The sequence below is a fragment of the Haliotis rufescens genome, unplaced genomic scaffold (assembly GCF_023055435.1).
Source record: "Haliotis rufescens isolate VD_foot unplaced genomic scaffold, xgHalRufe1.0.p SCAF_63, whole genome shotgun sequence".
In the NCBI taxonomy this organism is placed as follows: Eukaryota; Metazoa; Mollusca; class Gastropoda; order Lepetellida; family Haliotidae; genus Haliotis; species Haliotis rufescens.
The window spans coordinates 2,049,882-2,057,641 of NW_025964354.1; positions in this window are offsets into that span (position 1 = coordinate 2,049,882).

Below are 7,760 nucleotides of genomic sequence, written 5' to 3' on the forward strand. Positions count from 1 at the left end.
ACAGTACAATGTATATGCTCGTGTATGCTGTACTGTTGAATGGATATGCTTGTATATGCTGTACAGAAGGATGTATATGCTTGTGTATGCTGTACAGTAGAATGTATATGCTTGTGTATGATGTACAGTAGAATGTATATGCTTGTGTATGCTGTACAGTAGAATGTATATTATCGTATATGCTGTACAGAAGGATGTATATACTTGTGTATGCTGTACAGTAGAATGTATATGCTTGTGTATGATGTAGAGTAGGATGTATATGCTTGTGTATAATGTACAGTAGAATGTATATGCTTGTGTATGCTGTACAGTAGAATGTATATCCTCTTGTATGCTGTACAGTAGAACGTATATGCTCGTGTATGCTGTACAGAAGGATGTATATGCTTGTGTATGCTGTACAGTAGAATGTATATGCTTGTGTATGCTGTACAGAAGAACGCATATGCTCATGTATGTTGTACAGTAGAATGTATTTGCTTGTGTATGCTGTACATTAGACTGTATGTGCTCGTGTATGCTGTACAGTAGAATGTATATGTTTGTGTATGCTGTACAGTAGAATGTATATGCTCATGTATGTTGTACAGTAGAATGTATGTGCTCGTGTATGCTGTACAGTAGAATGTATCTGCTCGTGTATGCTGTACATTAGAACGTATATGCTCGTGTATGCTGTACAGTAGAATGTATCTGCTAATGTATGCTGTAAAGTACAATGTATATGCTTGTGTATGCTTTACATTAGCATGTATATGCTTGTGTATGCTGTACAGAAGGATGTATATGCTTGTGTTTGCTGTACAGTAGAATGTATATGCTTGTGTATGATGTACAGTATATGCTTGTGTATGCTGTACAGTAGAATATATATGCTCGTGTATGCTGTACAGTAGAATGGATATGCTTGTGTATGATGTACAGAAGGATGTATATGCTTGTGTATGCTGTACAGTTGAATGTATATGCTTGTGTATGCTGTACAGTAGAATGTATATGCTTGTGTATGATGTACAGTAGAATGTATATGCTTGTGTATGCTGTACAGTAGAATGTATATTCTCGTATATGCTGTACAGAAGGATGTATATACTTGCGTATGCTGTACAGTAGAATGTATATGCTTGTGTATGATGTAGAGTAGAATGTATATGCTTGTGTATGATGTACAGTAGAATGTATATGCTTGTGTATGCTGTACAGTAGAATGTATATCCTCTTGTATGCTGTACAGTAGAACGTATATGCTTGTGTATGCTGTGCAGTACAATGTATATGCTTGTGTATGCTGTACATTAGAGTGTATATGCTTGTGTATGCTGTACAGAAGGATGTATATGCTTGTGTATGCTGTACAGTAGAATGTATATGCTTGTGTATGATGTAGAGTAGAATGTATATGCTTGTGTATGATGTACAGTAGAATGTATATGCTTGTGTATGCTGTACAGTAGAATGTATATCCTCTTGTATGCTGTACAGTAGAACGTATATGCTTGTGTATGCTGTACAGTAGAACGTATATGCTCGTGTATGCTGTACACAAGGATGTATATGCTTGTGTATGCTGTACAGTAGAATGTATATGCTTGTGTATGCTGTACAGAAGAACGCATATGCTCATGTATGTTGTACAGTAGAATGTATTTGCTTGTGTATGCTGTACATTAGACTGTATGTGCTCGTGTATGCTGTACAGTAGAATGTATATGTTTGTGTATGCTGTACAGTAGAATGTATATGCTCATGTATGTTGTACAGTAGACTGTATGTGCTCGGGTATGCTGTACAGTAGAATGTATCTGCTCGTGTATGCTGTACATTAGAATGTATATGCTCGTGTATGCTGTACAGTAGAATGTATATGCTCGTATAAACTGTACAGTAGAACGTATATGCTCGTGTATGCTGTACAGTAGGATGTATCTGCTAATGTATGCTGTAAAGTAGAATGTATATGCTTGTGTATGCTGTGCAGTACAATGTATATGCTTGTGTATGCTTTACATTAGCATGTATATGCTTGTGTATGCTGTACAGAAGGATGTATATGCTTGTGTTTGCTGTACAGTAGAATGTATATGCTTGTGTATGATGTACAGTAGAATGTATATGCTTGTGTATGCTGTACAGTAGAATGTATATGCTCGTGTATGCTGTACAGTAGAATGGATATGCTTGTGTATGATGTACAGAAGGATGTATATGCTTGTGTATGCTGTACAGTAGAATGTATATGCTTGTGTATGATGTACAGTAGAATGTATATGCTTGTGTATGATGTACAGTAGAATGTATATGCTCGTATATGCTGTACAGAAGGATGTATATACTTGTGTATGCTGTACAGTAGAATGTATATGCTTGTGTATGATGTACAGTAGAATGTATATGCTTGTGTATTCTGTACAGTAGATTGTATATCCTCTTGTATGCTGTACAGTAGAACGTATATGCTTGTGTATGCTGTACAGTAGAACGTATATGCTTGTGTATGCTGTACAGTAGAACGTATATGCTAGTGTATGCTGTACAGAAGGATGTATATGCTTGTGTATGCTGTACAGAAGAACGCATATGCTCATGTATGTTGTACAGTAGAATGTATGTGCTTGTGTATGCTGTACATTAGAATGTATGTGCTCGTGTATGCTGTACAGTAGAATGTATATGTTTGTGTATGCTGTACAGTAGAATGTATATGCTCATGTATGTTGTACAGTAGAATGTATGTGCTCGTGTATGCTGTACAGTAGAATGTATCTGCTCGTGTATGCTGTACATTAGAATGTATATGCTCGTGTATGCTGTACAGTAGAATGTATATGCTCGTATAAACTGTACAGTAGAACGTATATGCTCGTGTATGCTGTACATTAGCATGTATATGCTTGTGTATGCTGTACAGAAGGATGTATATGCTTGTGTTTGCTGTACAGTAAAATGTATATGCTTGTGTATGATGTAGCGTAGAATGTATATGCTTGTGTATAATGAACAGTAGAATGTATATGCTTGTGTATGCTGTACAGTAGAATGTATATCCTCTTGAATGCTGGACAGTAGAACGTATATGCTTGTGTATGCTGTACAGTAGAACGTATATGCTTGTGTATGCTGTACAGAAGGATGTATATGCTCGTGTATGCTGTACAGTAGAATGTATATGCTTGTGTATGCTGTACAGAAGAACGCATATGCTCGTGTATGTTGTACAGTAGAATGTATGTGCTTGTGTATGCTGTACATTAGAATGGATGTGCTCGTGTATGCTGTAGAGTAGAATGTATATGTTTGTGTATGCTGTACAGTAGAATGTATCTGCTTATGTATGCTGTACAGTAGAATGTATATGCTTGTGTATGCTGTGCAGTACAATGTATATGCTTGTGTATGCTGTACATTAGCATGTATATGCTTGTGTATGCTGTACAGAAGGATGTATATGCTTGTGTATGATGTACGGTAGAATGTATATGCTTGTGTATGCTGTACAGTAGAATGTATATGCTTGTGTATGCTTTACATTAGCATGTATATGCTTGTGTATGCTGTACAAAAGGATGTATATGCTTGTGTTTGCTGTACAGTAGAATGTATATGCTTGTGTATGATGTACGGTAGAATGTATATGCTTGTGTATGCTTTACAGTAGAATGTATATGCTTGTGTATGCTTTACATTAGCATGTATATGCTTGTGTATGCTGTAGAGAAGGATGTATATGCTTGTGTTTGCTGTACAGTAGAATGTATATGCTTGTGTATGATGTACAGTAGAATGTATATGCTTGTGTATGCTGTACAGTAGAATGTATATGCTCGTGTATGCTGTACAGTAGAATGGATATGCTTGTGTATGATGTACAGAAGGATGTATATGCTTGTGTATGCTGTACAGAAGGATGTATATGCTTGTGTATGCTGTACAGTAGAATGTATATGCTTGTGTATGATGTACAGTAGAATGTATATGCTTGTGTATGATGTACAGTAGAATGTATATTCTCGTATATGCTGTACAGAAGGATGTATATACTTGTGTATGCTGTACAGTAGAATGTATATGCTTGTGTATGATGTACAGTAGAATGTATATGCTTGTCTATGATGTACAGTAGAATGTATATGCTAGTGTATGCTGTACAGTAGAATGTATATCCTCTTGTATGCTGTACATTAGAACGTATATGCTTGTGTATGCTGTGCAGTACAATGTATATGCTTGTGTATGCTGTACATTAGAGTGTATATGCTTGTGTATGCTGTACAGAAGGATGTATATGCTTGTGTATGCTGTACAGTAGAATGTATATGCTTGTGTATGATGTAGAGTAGAATGTATATGCTTGTGTATGATGTAGAGTAGAATGTATATGCTTGTGTATGATGTACAGTAGAATGTATATGCTTGTGTATGCTGTACAGTAGAATGTATATGCTCGTGTATGCTGTACAGTAGAATGGATATGCTTGTGTATGCTGTACAGAAGGATGTATATGCTTGTGTATGCTGTACAGTAGAATGTATATGCTTGTGTATGATGTAGAGTAGAATGTATATGCTTGTGTATGATGTACAGTAGAATGTATATGCTTGTGTATGCTGTACAGTAGAATGTATATCCTCTTGTATGCTGTACAGTAGAACGTATATGCTTGTGTATGCTGTACAGTAGAACGTATATGCTCGTGTATGCTGTACAGAAGGATGTATATGCTTGTGTATGCTGTACAGTAGAACGTATATGCTCGTGTATGCTGTACAATAGAATGTATATGCTTGTGTATGCTGTACAGAAGGATGTATATGCTTGTGTTTGCTGTACAGTAGAATGTATATGCTTGTGTATGCTTTACATTAGCATGTATATGCTTGTGTATGCTGTACAGAAGGATGTATATTCTTGTGTTTGCTGTACAGTAGAATGTATATGCTTGTGTATTCTGTACAGTAGAATGTATATGCTTGTGTATGATGTACAGTAGAATGTATATGCTTGTGTATGCTGTACAGTAGAATGTATATGCTCGTGTATGCTGTACAGTAGAATGGATATGCTTGTGTATGATGTACAGAAGGATGTATATGCTTGTGTATGCTGTACAGTAGAATGTATATGCTTGTGTATGATGTACAGTAGAATGTATATGCTTGTGTATGATGTACAGTAGAATGTATATGCTCGTACATGCTGTACAGAAGGATGTATATACTTGTGTTTGCTGTACAGTAGAATGTATATGCTTGTGTTTGATGTAGAGTAGAATGTATATGCTTGTGTATGATGTACAGTAGAATGTATATGCTTGTGTATTCTGTACAGTAGATTGTATATCCTCTTGTATGCTGTACAGTAGAACGTATATGCTTGTGTATGCTGTACAGTAGAACGTATATGCTAGTGTATGCTGTACAGAAGGATGTATATGCTTGTGTATGCTGTACAGAAGAACGCATATGCTCATGTATGTTGTACAGTAGAATGTATGTGCTTGTGTATGCTGTACATTAGAATGTATGTGCTCGTGTATGCTGTACAGTAGAATGTATATGTTTGTGTATGCTGTACAGTAGAATGTATATGCTCATGTATGTTGTACAGTAGAATGTATGTGCTCGTGTATGCTGTACAGTAGAATGTATCTGCTCGTGTATGCTGTACATTAGAATGTATATGCTCGTGTATGCTGTACAGTAGAATGTATATGCTCGTATAAACTGTACAGTAGAACGTATATGCTCGTGTATGCTGTACAGTAGGATGTATCTGCTTATGTATGCTGTAAAGTAGAATGTATATGCTTGTGTATGCTGTGCAGTACAATGTATATGCTTGTGTATGCTGTACATTAGCATGTATATGCTTGTGTATGCTGTACAGAAGGATGTATATGCTTGTATTTGCTGTACAGTAGAATGTATATGCTTGTGTATGATGTACGGTAGAATGTATATGCTTGTGTATGATGTACAGTAGAATGTATATGCTCGTGTATGCTGTACAGTAGAATGTATATGCTCGTGTATGCTGTACAGTAGAATGGATATGCTTGTGTATGCTGTACAGAAGGATGTATATGCTTGTGTATGCTGTACAGTAGAATGTATATGTTTGTGTATGATGTACAGTAGAATGTATATGCTTGTGTATGATGTACAGTAGAATGTATATGCTTGTGTATGATGAACAGTGGAATGTATATGCTCGTATATGCTGTACAGAAGGATGTATATGCTTGTGTATGATGTACAGTAGAATGTATATGCTTGTGTATGATGTAGAGTAGAATGTATATGCTTGTCTATGATGTACAGTAGAATGTATATGCTAGTGTATGCTGTACAGTAGAATGTATATCCTCTTGTATGCTGTACAGTAGAACGTATATGCTTGTGTATGCTGTACAGTAGAACGTATATGCTTGTGTATGCTATTCTTTGGATGAAAACGATTCGGAAAGATCCTTCATTAAAGAGATTATTTTAGTCTTGTGATCGTTTAACTCTAGCAATAACAACTTAACGAACGTAATTATATACGCTGTGCACAGGACTTAACGACAAGCAGGCCTCGACACGTTAACCCTCTAACGTGCAGTACGTGATGTCCTCAGACTACATGCTTAATTATACATGTCGCTGTTCACAAGGGTTTTGTTTTTAACGATTGGACGATGTGTACATATAACATGTAAGTCATCGGAGGTGTTGACGTTCCTTTGTCCCGTATTCACCAGTGTTAATACCGGCCTATACAACTCAATGTGCGATCACTGGTGGAATAACGCACCCATTGTATGTGTAATTCAAGGCATGTAAAGATGCATAGAAATGTGAGGAAGTTAATCCCCGGGAACCAACAGATTTTCATCATATTTCGATTCGGTGCATATTTACACGTCTTTTGATGAAGTATTAGAAAAGTCGAAGAAGAATACCCTGTGAACATAATAATATTGAATTTATCACATTTAGAAATAACACTGTATAGCACATGCCACAGTGGTACCACAGATTAAATGCAAAACAAAGGGAGATAACCGATATCAAACTTGTTACATTTAAGAGGAAATACATAGTATTACATTGATGACAACCACTTTCACATATTCAAGAGACGTTTTTGGCTAGAACTTTAGTTCAAATGTAAAACTATCCATTCTACGCCATAATAACATTGGACTTTCTACAAAAAAATTATATGCTAATCTCATGGAAGTAGATGACCCAATCAGCAAATCAAATTCCAAAATATCATAAATAACAACTCAACTAATATGAAACGCATGTGCTAATCATTAACCTGGCCTAAACGAAGAACAGGTAAGAGAGAATACCATGAATAATACCGTTGTCAACTAAACTGTATAACACAAACAAGAAACGGTTTTGTGCATTAATTATTGAATATTTATATATAATAAAATACAACTTGAAAACATCCATAAGTTCCTCAATGTTGCAGATAAACAGTGTTTGCATGTATAGCAGGACCCACCTGCACAAAGCATGCTTAGCAGGCTAACTGACCATATGTTAAAGTGGTCGTTGAGATTTGCAGGCTCGTCCGTGATATTTCACATTCTCAAATTGCACTTACCCGGGTTTTATACGTATTTAAAACGTTAGGGTATTTGTGTTTAATATGTTGAAAAGTCGAGTTTTTCTAGTCACAGATGGTGAGAGTGTCATCGTTAGAGAGACGGGCACGGCCAGATTCAGGTGGCAGCTGCCACGAGGGGCAACTGTCTTTG